The sequence below is a fragment of the Cervus canadensis genome, chromosome 14 (assembly GCF_019320065.1).
Source record: "Cervus canadensis isolate Bull #8, Minnesota chromosome 14, ASM1932006v1, whole genome shotgun sequence".
NCBI lineage: Eukaryota > Metazoa > Chordata > Mammalia > Artiodactyla > Cervidae > Cervus > Cervus canadensis.
The window spans coordinates 27,140,435-27,156,000 of record NC_057399.1 but is presented as its reverse complement, the minus strand read 5'-3'; the positions used below and the strand labels follow the sequence as shown (position 1 = coordinate 27,156,000).

The 15,566-nt window shown below is 41.5% G+C and overlaps 1 protein-coding gene across 2 annotated transcripts in view; it reads left to right on the top strand.

Annotated features, from left to right (window-relative positions):
• TJP2 (tight junction protein 2) overlaps positions 1 to 15,566 on the top strand; it is a 123,804-nt gene that overhangs the window by 22,649 nt on the left and 85,589 nt on the right. Inside the window, exon 2 of one of the 2 annotated variants that reach the window (XM_043487125.1) lies at positions 5,415 to 5,538. The exons of the other annotated variant lie outside the window; for it this stretch is intronic. The gene's annotated coding sequence lies outside the window, so the exon portion shown is untranslated. The remainder of the gene's footprint in view (positions 1 to 5,414; positions 5,539 to 15,566) is intronic. 2 annotated transcript variants of the gene reach the window in all.

Genomic DNA, 15,566 nt, shown 5'->3' with positions numbered 1-15,566 from the left:
AATTCAGTTTTTAAACTGAACAAGCCAAACACTTGGCATTCACTCAAGGATCAGCTTGAGGTATCTGTGTAGCTAATGGTATTTCTTTTTAAAAGAAAATAGGAAAAAAAAAAAACCCAACATTAAAAATAAATAAAAAGAAAAGAGTCTCTAGCTTATTTTTATCATATAAACAATATACATTCAGAAATACAGAAGAAAAATTGTGATCCATAGTTCTACCTTCTAAAAGGTGGAACTTTTAGAAGTTCCTATATAATCATTTAAGTCAGTAGTTTGCAAGGGTGGAGGTGCAGTGGCAGGAATTGTCTCCTAAAGGATATTTGGCAATTTCTGGTTACAGTTTTGGTTGTTCCAACCCTGGGAGGGTGGGGGTGGTACTGGTATCTAGCAGGTAGAGACCTGGGATGCTGCCCAGCCTCCTACAAGGGACAGGACAGCACTCCCCGCCTCCCTTCCCACTCCCCACCCCCCATGCAATAAAGAATTATCCAGTGCAAAATGTCCATAGTATAGCATAGTATTGCTGTTGAGACACTTGATTTAGGTAGATCCTCTTTGACTCTACAAGGTAGGTTTTATTGGAAACAAACTAGATGTTTCTTTGGGAAATTTCAGAGATGCTTTAGAATGAAATCCTGAGGCATCAAGATGATGATGATGATGATGATTTTGCTGCCCTGGTGGCTCAGATGGTAGAATCTGCTTGCCAGTGCAGGAGGCCTGGGTTCGATCCCTGGGTCGGGAATCTCCCCTAGAGAAGGAAATGGCAACCCACTCCAGTATTCTTGCCTGGAGAATCCCCATGGACAGAGAAGCCTGGTGCGGTTCCCATAGTCCATGGGGTCGCAAGAGTCGGACATGACTTAGTGACTAAATCTACCTACCTACCTGAAAGTAAAAGGAGGTGTATACGTGTGTAGAGGGTGCAAGAGGTATGGAGTGACCCTAGGAGAGGTGATGTAGGTCAGTGTTTAGTGACGGCTGTGGAAAACATGTTGTAATGACCAAATTGTGATTCTTCAAGGAGCCCCTAGAGATTGGGCATAACTGTTTGTCCCCAAATGACAGAAATTTAGAGCTGGGAGGACCTTTTGTCAGGGATGACAGGCAAGCTTCATGTGTCATGCCAAAACCTGTTCATGGGTGGACAACTGAGAGGATCAAGTTAGGGAGGATCCCCAGGCCAAATATGGAATATTGTGAATAATGAGTGATACTTGTTCTAGACATATAATTTGGAGAACTGGGAAGCTGCAATACACATGCTATATATCTTTACCATTCCTTAGTTATAACTTAGTCTTCAAATTTTACAAGTGTGAAACAGCCTCATTTGAGTCATTGTGATCGAAGACTTAGTCCTCAGACAGCAACTGGATGTTCTTAGTTTCTGGCTCAGGACCAGTCATTAAAGGATTCACTCTAAACAAACATGCATGATTCAGATGTGTAAGTTGACTGCCACATTATTCATTTCTTTTTGGAGATAACCTTTTCCAGCCATCAAAATGAGTAAATGCCCTAGGTAGAACCACCTCTGGTTATCCTCAGTTTCCCAAGCCTAGCCAAACAGAAGTCAAAGCATTCATTCCAAAGTGATCCTTAATAAGGAGAGTTGAGTGTTCCTTTTTTTTTTTTTTTAATTCCCTTGAAAAAAAACATTTGTTTAAGCCTGATGAAATATCTCTGCATCGCAGGTCAAGATCTTCCTTATATCTGTAATACTTTGAGTTCTTTGAATATACATGAACAAAAGAGTATTTTGCTGATCCTCATTTTTTTGTTTGCTGATTTTATCACTTGACACCGCCTTTCTGTGGACATATTAATATCCTTCACTAACCTTGTAGTAAACTCTCCTTTCTTGGCATCCTAGGAGGGATTATCTCCTACTGTTTAATTTTGTAAATAAGTTCTAAATCCTTCAGCGGCACCTTGATATCTCATTTCTCACCCTTTAATGTGCACATGAACCACTCTGTGAAAATGCAGGTTCTAATTCTGTAGATGTGGTGTGGCCTGAGAGTCTGCATTTGAATATGCATAAGGTGATAACTGTCAGTTTTGGTGATGCCCACCCAGTGGATGCTCCATGACCCACACTTGGAGGAACAAGCATCTAGAGCAGCCCATTCCATGATATCCTACTTGTTCCCTCTTGACCTCACATTTCTCTGACCTTCCTAAAAATTTTGTCCCAATACCTCCCCTCACTGCAGCTGTTAGATGTCTCAGTGGTTAGAAGGTAGGTGATAAGTTGTGCTTCTGCGGAGGGAAATCTGCTGATGAGCATTCTGACTGGAGATTTCTCTTGAGTTGGTTGACTAAATAGTGGGGCCAATATTTCTTCCAAGGATTCTGTCCCTTTCATTCTTTTCCAGAACTATTCCAATTGCTACAACATACATGTAATACTGCATAGTAATTATGAGCAGCTCCTTTTGGGTTTTAGAACATAATTGGAGGTTAGGTCATGACTGAGTTTTCAAGACCTCAAGGAATTCTTTCACTACCAGCCCTTTCCTCCTTTTAGTACTTTGTGTTGCTTCTGCAAACAGAGCTGTCCTGGGGCTTCTACTCTACAAACTGTAATCATATGATAGGTTCAAGACCAGCTGCCAACCAGTTGACTGAATGTTGCAAGTTTATTGAAGCACAGATTGGATAACTTGCACATGTATTTATTGACCCCAATGCCCAACACGATAGGTACACTGGCAAATATTTTGCCATTGCTTACTTGGTTTTAAAATAGCCCTAGGACTTCCCTGGTGGTATAGCGGAGAAGAATCTGCCTGCCAATGCAAGGGACATAGGTTCAATCCCTGGTCTGGAAAGATGTTACATGTCATGGAACAACAAAGCCTGGTGTGCCACAACTACTGAGCTTGCGCTCTAGAGCCTGCAAGCTCCAACTTGTGCCCAGCCCCTGCAATAAGAGAAGCCACCACAGTGAGAAGCCCGTGTACCATAACAAAGAATAGCCCCCACTTGCCAGAACTAGAGAAAGCCCATGTGCAGCAACCAAGACCATGTGTAACCAACAATAAAAATAAATTATTTAAAAGGTAGCCACAGGTAGAAAAATTTTTTTTCTCTTAAAAAAATTGACATCCAGGGACTGCCCTGGTGGTCCAGTGGTTAAGATTCCATGCCCCCAATGTAGGGGGCACAGGTTCAATTCCTGGTTGGGAAACTAATATCTCACATGGTGCATGGCATGATAAAAAAAAAAAACAAAACAAGAATTGACATCTGATTACTGAGCCTCTTATGGATTTTCCTTTTAAAATTTTGTGAAGTTTTCTAGCACTAACTCATGTACCTGACAAAAATTTTACATATTTGTCAATACTATTGAATACTAAGTGTATTTAGTTTTCTTCCAAGCTTTTCCTTAATTTGAAGGTAGCCCTAGTCAATGTTAGAGAAGGAAATGGCACCCCACTCCAGTATTCTCGCCTGGAGAATTCCATGGACAGAGGAGCCTGGCGGGCTACAGTCTATGAGGTCGCAGAGTTGGACATGACTGAGCGACTATCACTAGTCAATAGTTTGTATTTCAGAAATGGCTGGTTGTTATTTGAGGTTCCTATAAATGTCAGAAACTTCAGGCAGTATCATAAAAGATAGTTAAAATCAGGATGTTGTCAAAATGTAGAAAACTGACTTAATTCAAAAGCAAGCCATTTCAATGAAAGAGGCAAACTCTCTTTGCATTGATACATGTAGGAAAATTTCATACTAAGGCCCAAAACATAACCAAGTCCATCTTGATTTGCTGGGCATTTATTTATTGTCAGAAGTAATAGCAGAAACCGTATATGGGCTGGACTCTAATCCTGCTGCTTGCCTTGTAGGATATCCAGATGTCCCTGTACTAGCCTGTGCCCACACTTCCTGCTGATCCTTGGAGAAGGGAAATGGGTCTCCTGCCTGCACAGATAAAATGGACACTCTCTGATTTCTGTTCCATTGTGTAGGGAGTGTTTTGCACAGATGCCACAATATCACTTTGTCTAGCAGACAGAGGAGTGTGTGCGGAACTAGTGAGCAGCACATTCCTCCTCCCACTCGATGTGTCCCCATATGAGGCTGCTGGGTTTCCAGCCCCGCCCAGAAAGGAGCTTGCCTCTTGTGCCGTTTGAAAGGCATGGGAGGGATTCATAAAAATGTCCTGAAAGAAAAAGAAAAAAAAAATGTTCAGAAAGCATTTTCTTGGGATGAGGGGTTAAGATAAAAAGTATCTGCCATCTTTTCTGATTGGGGGGAACCCACATGTATAAATACAGAGACAAGCCAGTGTTGTAATTCCCTTTTAGTTGAAAATGTTTTTTCTATTGTATATTTTTAAATGTTGAATTTAAGTTAAGTATATTTTACCAAAATTAAAAAAAAAAAGTTTTCTCTAGGTGTTTTATCACCTGCTGGGTATTTTTTTTTTTTTAACCTGAAAAGTGAATTTTTTGTTTGTTTGTTTTGGCTGCACTTTACTGCATGTGGGATCTTAGTTCCCTGATTAGGGGTTGACCCACTCCTCCTGCATTGGCAGCGCAGAGTCTTAACCACTGGACCACCAGAGACATGACATGACGTGTGTGTGTGTGCTCAGCTATGTCCAACTCTTTGTGACCCCAGGGACTACAGCCTGCCAGGCTTCTCTGTCCATGGGATTTTCCAGACAAGAATACTGGAGTGGGTTGCCATTTCCTACTCCAGGGGCTCTTCCCGACCCAGGGATCAAACCCACATCTCCTGTGTCTCTTGCATTGGCAGGCAGATTCTTTACCACTGTGTCACCTCTGCACTGCCAGGGAAGTACCCCCCCAAAAGTGAATTCTTTACTCTTCTTTTTTTCTCTTTTTTGAAGAACAGGACAGCAATTGCACTCCTAGATATATAGCTGAGAGAAATGAAAACTAAGTCCATGTACACATTTGAGCATAATAGCTAAAAAGTGGAAACAACCAACCCAAATGTCCATCAGCTGTAAAGTGGATAAGTAAACAATGATATATCCATACAATGGAGTGAGGTTCTGACACAGGCTACAGCCTGGATGCAACTTGAAAAAGTTATGCCAAGTGAAAGAAACCAGTCACAAAAGATCACGTATGAGTTCATTTATATGAAATCTCCAGAAGAGGTGACTCTATAGAGACAAAATTAGATTGGTGGTTGTCTACAGCTGGGAGGAGGGGGGGCGGGAATTGGAGGATTAAGTGGTTTCTTTTTTGAAGTAATGAAAATGTCCTAAAATGGATTGTGGTCATGGTTGCACAAGCCTGTGAATATATTGAAAGCCATAATGTAACTGGGTGAACTGTATAGAATGTGAATTTCAGTGCGTTTCAAGGTTCTCGCTAAACTGAGAATGATGGTGCTGAATTTTAACGTAGTGTCTTTTTCAGGGTGCGAAGTACTGCCTTGCTGTCATCTCCTTGTGAGTGGGATTGGCATCCCAGCTGCATCTCTTGGCACAAGTGCTCCAGGAAACACAGACACGTGTCAACAGACAGGTTGGCACTTTACCAGGTACTTGCCTTTTGGTCTCTCATCAGCTTAGTTACTGGCCTAGTTTGATTAAATAATCTCACATCCTACAAGTCAAGGCCACCCTATTCGATGTGGCTGATAATGAAATTGTATAATATCCAAGAAAATTTAATTGTCATGGCCTGTTTCCCAAAGATGAGAAAGATCTTACCTGCATTTATGGTCTGAATTGATAGGTAATTCTGGGCAAATGCTGATAAGGCATCTATGTCTAACCCTCATTATTCAGAATAAATGCATACCAAGGTATTTTGATGTCTAGGGTTTATAAGTCATTCTGGTAGGTCACGTTTTTTCCATTATCTTCGACATAGCAAAATTATATAACAGTGGAAAGTGCTTTGCTGAAAATAAAAAAGACATCAGTCACACTGGCTTCTAAAGATTAATTACGTACAGGCTTTTAGAAAAAGGGCTGAGCATTATCTATTGACTGATTCAGTTTTAAGTACGAATTAAATAGGATTTACAGGGTATTAAATTCTATTTTGACAGATGCTAGAGTGTATTTGTTCTTAGTTACACTTTAACCCCTGGTTATAGGCCAGTCCATGGCTGCTAGAATGGGGTTAGAATTTTTTTTTTCATGTGTTTGTTTCTAAATTCCTGTCTATTTAAACTTGAGGACCTTACTGGGGTGAATTCCAGCTTCATATCAGTGCTGGAATTTAGTGGAGTGTGACTAGCAGATAGCTCTTCAAATCCTAGTGTTCCTGCCTTCTGACTGTGTGATCTTCTTAATGTTTGTGAACTCCATATCCTTTATCTGTAGAAAGGGCTTGTTAACATGAAGCTGAATGAGTTAACATATAGCAGGCATTGGTCACACAACCAAGGCCTTTCTTGGCATCTAGTTGTTCAAATGGGGATACTTGAGTGGGGAATTCCTCAGTTTCCACTGAACTAACAAGGCTAGGAGTGGGTTTCGTTTACTGAGATGTTCTCTATGGAGCTTTTAAACATTCCAAACATAAGAAGACAGATGCTTGCCCAAACCCCGGAAGTGGTTTTCCTGAAAGATTGCTGGGTAGGATCTGTTGCTTTAGTCAAGTGATTTAGAGGTGCAGTATGGATACGGCCAAAGAGGAGCTCGAGCCAGCATTGTCTTTGGACAAGGACTCAAACAAGCCCCTCCTGATAAATATCTCCCTGGTTCTGATTGCCTGTATACTAGTGACCACATACCCTTCAACATCAGTTTGGTTTCCCAAGCCAGCATCTTACCCCACAGCTCCTTCACAGATAAACACTGAAACCCGGGTTTCTGGGTGAATTAGCTTCAGGCAAACTTGGGTGGTGCGGTTTTCCCCACATGGCTGTAGTTTCAAATCCAGCGGACATTTATTAAGAGCCTTTTATTTGCCAGGGACTGGACAAGGGGCTTTCATCTATCTTGTTTATCCTCAGAACATTCTGGAGGAGCTATTGCCAGCTCCCTTTTGCAAATAAGGAAGCTGAGATTCAAAGATTTTAAATGGTTTCCTCAAGATTGCATAGCCTCTGATTCCCAAATGCAGTGAGATTCCTATAATAGCAGCTGTTTTCCATACTAACTCTACAGAACTTGAGGATTTAACTCCTAAACTAGGATAGTAATGGGTTTTTCACACGGGCCAGGTCTGATCAATTGATAGTGGCTGCCTGGAGTTAAAGATTTCTAGATACTGTCCCAGCTGGTGCTAGTGGTAAAGAACCTGCCTGCCAATGCAGAAGACTTAAGAGACACAGATTCAATCCCTGGGTTGGGAAGATCCCCTGGAGGAGGGCACAGCAACCCGCTCCAGTATTCTTGCCTGGAGAATCCCATGGACAGAGGAGCCTGGTGGGTTATGTCCATAGGGTCATAAAGAGTCGGACATAACTGAAGCAACTTAGCATGCAGATACTGTCCACGTTTGTTGAGTAAGAATTTTGTGACCCATTAGCAATGTCTGGCATGGATGGAGGAGGGTTCCTGAAGGCCCTTTACCTGTTTCCGATCATCAGCTTCTACCTGCACGTGCCCTGCTTTACAATCTTAAAGTCTCTGGAGAGCACTATTCACCTGGCACTTGTTTGTTGCTACTTTAAGGGGCTTTGGAGTTCACTTTTCTGATGCGGCAAAATCATCTTTGCCTCTTTGCTTTCGGGAAGGATGCTCAGAGTCTGGACAGAGCCTCACTTCCTAGACATGGATTCTCATTGCTAGGTAATTTAGATAGTAACAGTTTAGAGTTGTCACCAGCTCATCCCATAACATGGGTGTAGATAAGTGAGTTGAAGGTGAAAATTAAAAACTTTTGCTTCTGTGCCCCTGAGAGCCCCTCTGCGGTCCCCTCTCCCCTGGGACTCCTCCTCTGTAGGGATTCCTGGGGAGCTCACAAGCAGCAGCCCAACCCCTTCATGTGAATTGGAGACAGAACAGTAGCTCACAAACTTTAGCTGCATCAAAGTCACCTGGAGGGCTTGGGAAAACACAGATTCCTGGGTTCCCTCCCTAGAGTTGCGGCTTCAGTCCCTCTGGGGTGAGGCGCAGGATATTTGCATTGCTAGCAAGTTCCCATCCAGGCTGATACTTTAGATTTCCCCACCACACTTTGAGAACCACTAACCTGGACAGTACTTTTAACAGCTATCTTAGAGCCTGGGCTTGTTTGTAGATAGTGTGTGGCCAGTTTCCCTACCTGTGGTGAAGAGATTCTTTCCCCAAACATTTAATGAGCACCTCACAGGCTCACACGGCACTGCCCGGGGAAAGCTAAGAGGAATGTAAAGGCTTGTCTGGGGGACTTGGGAGTCTAATTTGAGATCAGTAATTACACTGCTGTGTGAAAAGGGCTGCAGAGCAGAAGGCCTGACGCAGTGATTATGTGAGAGGAGGCTCCTGAGGAGGGTAAGTAGTTAGCCAGGCGTGCAGAGAGGGGAAGAAAAACGTGGGGAGGACAGACTGTACCTCAGAGGCCTGGAGATACTGTACTGTGAGGAGAAAAGTTGTTTGTGGTGAGAGTTCCATTGTAATTCTGATATGAAGTATCAGCCTACAGTAATAAAGATGAAAGCCTTGTACTTATTTGGGTGCTTATTACAGTGTACTAGGTACTGTACTAAATACTTTAGCTGCATCATTTTTCATTTAATTCTCAGACCCACCTATGAGATATGGGTCCAACTATAATCTTAATTTGTATTAGTTTCCTAGGGCTGCAGTAAAAAAAAACCAAAACCCTATTGCAGACTGGGTGGTGTAAACAATAGAAATGTATCGTCTCATAGTTTGTATTACACGACTGAGCGACTGAACTGAACTGATAGTTTTGGAGGCTAGAAGTCTGAAATCAAGGTGTTGGCAGCATTGGTTCATTCTGAGAGTTATGAGGGAAGGATCTGCTCCAGGCCTCTCTCCTTAGCTAGAACATGATGGTCTTCCCGCTATGTGTGTCTGTCTCTTTGTCTAAATTTACCCATTTTAAGATAGCAGTCACACTGCATTAGAGGCCCCCCCCTCCAAAGACCTCACTTTAACTTCATTGCCTCTGTAAGGATCCTAATTCCAAATAAGATCATATTCTGAGGTAGGGAGAGCTAGGACTTCAACGTGTGAAATTTGGGGAGACACCGTACAACTCACTATACCATTTTACAGATGCAGAGATGGAAACTTAGAGGGTTTAGATAAATCACACGACCGTTAGGTCCAGCTGTGTAACTTGCCATTTTGATAGCTCAGAAACAGCTGAATAGTGGCATACTTTAAACCTAAGAAGCAGCAGAACTGGGGTTTGTTGAAACCCCAGATCTGACTCATCATTATGTTCTATCACCCAGTGCTTTGCTTTGTTTACTGGCTTTTCCCTTTTTTTTTTTCCTGCTATGTTTGCTCATGGTTCACTAGGAAAAGCAGTGGTGTGGAGATCAGGATACCAAGCTGATAGCCTGTTTATTTCTAATTCTTGAGTTTCTGGATCAGATGTTTTTATATGTCAGTTTTCTATCCTGCCTGTTTAAGGAGAGTGGTGGGAAACTACCAGATTATATCAGGGATCCCCACCCTCCAGGATCTACTGCTGATGATCTGAGGTGGAGCTGATATATATTAATGATAGTAATAAAATGCACAATGAATATAATGCTGTTGAATCATCCTGAAACCATTCCCCACCCCACCCCCTCCCTCAGTCTGTGGAAAAATGGTCTTCCACAAAACTGGTCCCTGGTGCCATAAAGGTTGAGGACCACTGGAGTGCATGACATTGAAAATTCATTGCTATTAAAACATTAAATCCCTATACATAGGGGCTTCCCTGGTGGCTCAGTGGTAAAGAATCCGCCTACAATGCAGAAGATGTGGGTTTGATCCCTGGGTCATGAAGATTGCCTGGAGAAGGAAATGGGAACCCACTCCAGTATTCTTGCCTGGGAAATTTCATGGACAGAGGAGCCTGGTGGGCTACAGTCCATGGTGTTGCAAGAGTCGGATACAGCTTGGTGACTAAACCACCACTTCTTATAAATACACAGGTTATCAGAGTATAGATGTCCTATTCTTAATTTCCTTCTCAAACCAACCTAAATGTTTGTAAGCAATACGTTAGTTCTGCACTTGTATTTTAAGTACCTTTACTTGGAATTGTTTCAACATTCAGGGATTCAAGCAACTTAATTGTCTAGCTGTGGAGATTTTAGACAAATAGTTTTGTTAGTACTCACACAATAATTCCATATTTTCCTCTTTAAGTATTTGTAATGAAAGAGCATTGCCCCAAATACTTATGTACAAAGACTTTTGTCACTTTAGCAATTTAAGCAAAATAATCATGAGAAATTTGTGTACCATTGAAGTGGAAGAAAAATAAAAATAAGAAGTGTTTGTTCCCACTTTTGAATGCTGTAATTATAGTCTAATATGTTTTCCAAACAAAAATTAGAGTGCATGCTTCACTCATGAAGTCAAGACAGAATGGTAGCCATTTGCCTATCTCTGGAAATCTGAGATGTCTGGATATTTAAGTATAGCATATATTAGAGATGAGTAATATTCAACCTAGGTTCTGAAACATTAATTATACTCCTGAATGTTTTAGAGAACCCAGAACCTAAGAATTAAAACATGACTAGGAGCTTGTGATGGAGAAGGAAAGGCAACCCACTCCAGTGTTCTTGCCTGGAGAATCCCATGGACAGAGAAGCCTGGTGGACTACAGTCCATGGGGTCGCAAGAATCGGACATGATTTAGCAACTAAACCACCACCGCCAGGAGCTGGTGAAAGGGATTCCCAAATGGCGCCGTAGTAAAGAATCTGCCTGCCAATGCAGGAAATGTGGGTTAGATCCCTGTGTTGGAAGATGCCTTAGAGAAGGAAATGGCATATTCTTGCCTGGAAAATCCCACAGACAGAGGAGCCTGGTGGGCTACAGTCCATGGGGTCACAAAGAGTCAGACACATACTAGGCCACATACCAGGGGCCTGTGAACCGAGAGCCCTACCTCTCTCTTACTTTTCACAGCTATATTTCTTAAAAGGAATCTCTGTACTTATCACCCTTTTTCCTCTCCTCCACCTGCCTGTCTCTTCAGCACTTCCTCCTCCACATATTCCAGCCACTCAGGATCCAGTAACTGGTTTCTGGTACCCTCTGGGCTAGGCACACAGGTACAGTGCTAGGCACAGCACTGCCTCAGGGAATTTTCACGGATAAGGACTCTTCCCTGGCTGGAAGATGCAGTTGGTTGAGTTTTCAATCAACAGTTACATTGTGTGTGTGCTATCTATATTGGACCCCTGGTACTGTGGCTGCGTGGGGAAGACTGGAGGCAGCTTATTTTATGATTCCAATTATAATAAAATAATGCAGGGACTTCCTAGGTGGTCCGGTGGTTAAGAATCTGCCTTCCAAAGGAGGAGACTCCGGTTCAACCCCTGGTCAAGGAACTGAGGTCCCACATGCTGCGGGGGGCAGCTGAGCCGGTGTACACTAGAGCCCATGTGCTGCAACAAAGACTCAGCACAACCAAAAATTAAAAAAAAAATAAAATGATGTAATTAGTTTCTGGTTGGGAAGGGTGTCATCACTGGAGTCCTGATTTTGATACCTCACATTTTCATTAGTTGAGTGGTTGGTGATAGCATGTTTCAGTTCAGCCAAAGTTTTTATTTATTTAGAGGTAATCTGATTGTACAGTGAGATTAGACAAAACACCCTAGATAGGAATTCCCCTACCTAATCCTAATTTTATTGATATTTGAAAAAAATTATTGATTTTTGAAAAAAACACATGATTGATTATAATTATTCATATTTGACATGGATATTTGTGATATAATTATTGATAGTCAAAAAATCAAAATAATTACATATATGATTATTTTTAGTTCAGGTCTTAAGTCTGGTAACTAAAATAACTGGCAACACACTTTGAAAGAGGCTTCATACTATGTTAAAGTTAAATTTGTCTCTTCTGATGGCTTTAGCTCAGTAGGATACTTATGGCAAGATTTAGAACAAGAATCAAAATACTTTAGCAAGTGGAGGATGGTTCTAGGCGAGCTAGAAATAAATCAGGGAGAGAGAAGATAGGTGAAAAGTAAAATGTCATTGGGAATAACAGCTAAAACTGCTTATGTGATTTAGTGTATAAAATATAAATATCAGAATCTCTTGAAAATAAATTGTGATTGATTCATTTAAAAACTTAGGTAATAACTTTGGAGGCAAGAAAAGCTGAAAACACGATACATTCCTGAAATTAAATGAAAGATTGCACTTTGTGTTACCCTTGCCCTTATGGCCCAGACTAGCGAAGAATTTGATGTACCTCCTATGTGTGTAATTTTAGTCGTGATGGCCCCCCACCCTCCTTGCTTCTCTCCATTACTCTAGAAGTGTGGGAAGTAACTTTGATGCAGTCTTAGCCTCCAGGAATACCGCCAAGGAAACTCTCCCAGAGATTATGAGACGGAAAGGCTCAGAGAACAAAGTCAGTTGTTCCAGTCACATGATTTATTCACCTTGAAAACATGTTTTGAGATGCAAGGGGAAAAGATTCGAACACTTTTAACATAATTAGGTGAGGGTATAAATAAGGTGAAAGGTCCACACCCTGGAATCCTGTGCTTGCAGTCTTCACATGCCCTGTCTCTGTGCGGTGTTAGCTTTCCCCAGTGATGGTGTGGTCACAGAGACCAGATCTGAGGTTGAACAGGAGGCTTAGCAGACAGAAGGTGTTTGAAGTCAGCATAGGTTTGCCCCACAGGAGGGATGCAGGCCAAGTATATTTGGCCAGTAGCTGTAGCTCAATAGTAATTTGCCTGCTTTTGGGGGCAGAGTATACATGTGGCCAGAATTGTACATAATGGGTGTCACCAATGAGTGATCAATTTAGGAATGACATAGCTGTCAATCTCGAGGCAACATGAGCTGGGCTTTATTATGTATTATTAATATTTTATTAGGAAATATTTATTAATAATATAAACTATATTATTATATCTAAATAAAATTGTTAGATATTTAGTACATTTATTAATATTTTATTGGGCTTTTCTTGTGGCTTTATTAAATATTAATATTTAAGATTTACTTTGTCCTTCATTGGCACTGTTCTGTTTATAAGTGACATTCTTATTTGTTTCTTTATTTTCATCTATACTTAACACAAAAGCACTTCATTTATTCTGTTTTTTAACATGTCTTACTAACATACTATCTATACTATATACATCTTACGAATTGTGCCTGAGTCTTACAAACTGTGGGACTTCCCAGGTGGCACAGTGGTAAAGAATCTGCCTCAATGCAGGAGACTTGGGTTGGATCCCTGGGTTGGGGACATCCCCTGGAGAAAGAAGGACATGGCAACTCACTCCAGTGTTCTTGGCTGGGAAATCTCATGGACAGAGGAATCTGGCAGGCTAAAGTCCATGGGGTTGCAAGAGAGTCGGACATGACTTAGCAGCTAAAGAACAACAACTTACAAACTACTTGCTTTCTCATTATCTATGGAAAATAAATTTTAGGAATTTCACCCATCTGATTTTTACCTTGTCCTCTATGCCAGTCGTCCCCAAACTTTTTGGCAACAGGGACCAATGTTGTGAAAGAAAATTTTTCCATGGACCATGGTCGTGGGGTGGGATGGTGGGCCAGGTGGTAATGCCAGTGATGATGAACAGCAAATGAAGCTTTGCTAGCTGTCCAACCATTCACGTCCTACTGTGTGGCCTGGTTCCTAATAGGTTGGGGACCAATACCCATTCACAGCGTGGAGGTTAGGGATCTCTGCTGTATACCATTTTTTAAAAGAACTTTGAAGTATTTATTCAGCAAATTATGGTATATTCATACAAATGGGAATATTATGCAGCTTCCCACTCCAGTATTCTTGCCTGAAGAAATCTATGGACAGAGGAGACTGGTGGGCTACAGTCCATGGGGTTGCAAAGAGTTGGACATGACTGAGCGACTAACACACACGGAAAAGTGATGATATAGAACTATATTCCCATGAGAAAACTGCCTATTCCTATGTAGAAAAAACAGGTAGCAAAAGGGCATGTCTAGTGTAGCCCCAGATGTATAATATTATATATGATATCTACATGCTTACCTGTGCATGGAGATACCTGGAAGGATGCTCACCCAGTTACTAACAGTAGTTTCCTCTGGATTGTGACATTTTAATTGCATTTTACTATTTTGTATGTGTGTATGTGTGTATGTGATCTGTGGTATGGTTTGTGTAAATAAACAAGTATCATTTATTTTAAAATAACTGAAACTCAAACATGTGTATATACAAATATGTATGCAAATCAACATACCAAGAGGATTATAAGATCTGACCCTTTTGTAAACCAAAGACATTTTGCAAGAAGAAAATTCTTTTCTTTTTTCTAAAATTTTAATTTTGTTTTGGGGTATAACTGATTAACAACAATGGTATTAATAACCCTGGTGGCTCAGTGATAAAGGATGTGCCTGCCAATGCAGTAGCCGCAGAAGCTGTGGGTTAGATCCCTTGGTTGGGAAGGTCCCCTGGAGGAGGAAATGGCAACCCATTCCAGTATTCTTGCCTGGAAAATACAGTCTGTGGGGTCACAAACAGGGCTGAACTCGCATGGCATAGCTGATTGACAATGTTGTGACAGCTTCAGGTGAATAGTAAAAGGACTCAGCCATACATATTCACGTATCCATTCTCCTCCAAACTCCCCTCCCATCCAGGCTGCTACATAACATTGAGCAGAGTTCCATGTACTATACAGTAGTTCCTTGTTGGTTATCCATTTTAAATATAGCAGTGTGTACATGTCTATCCCCAAATCAGTAACTATCCCTTCCCCTGGTCCTTCGCCACAGGAGAATTATTTTCTGACCTTCAGAATGAATGTTTTACCTGCCTTGGAAATGGTAACCTTGTTATCTTGTGTCAGAGAATTGTAACAATGTCCCTTTAGCAGAATTTCTTAAACCTCCCTGATGATAAGACTCACCTGCTGGGTACAGTGCTGAAATGTAAAATTCCCTGGGGCCCTTCTCAGACCCACTGAATCAGGATCTCAGGGAGGGACCTGGGATGGCTCAGGTGATTCTCATCATCAAGAAGCTGTCTTTACAGAAACGTATGTTATGTGTTTTCAAGTTTTTATAGAATGCCTCTTGGAATAGCCTTTCCCAGGACCAGCTTCCTTTGTTTTCAGAGGCCTGTACTATTTTGCATGGCTGCCCTGGAAAACTTAACAGCTTTTTTCCTAAGACCCTTTTCAGATCTGAGGATTCTTTGACAATCAAGGAGACACTTCAACAATTATAATCTGTGTTGGTCAGGGATACTGAATTCTTAGTGCTACAGGATTAACCAATTCAAGTTGCCAGAGGCCCCTCTGGGTTCCCTGGAGGACTTGTATATCACACAGACAGTCCCCTGGGCCACTCTCACCTTAGATTCCCTCCCTTGCATGGGAGATGAGGACTTTTTTCCCTTAAAAAGGAAAAATTTTGCCTTATTAAAGGTTTTTTTTGTGTGTGT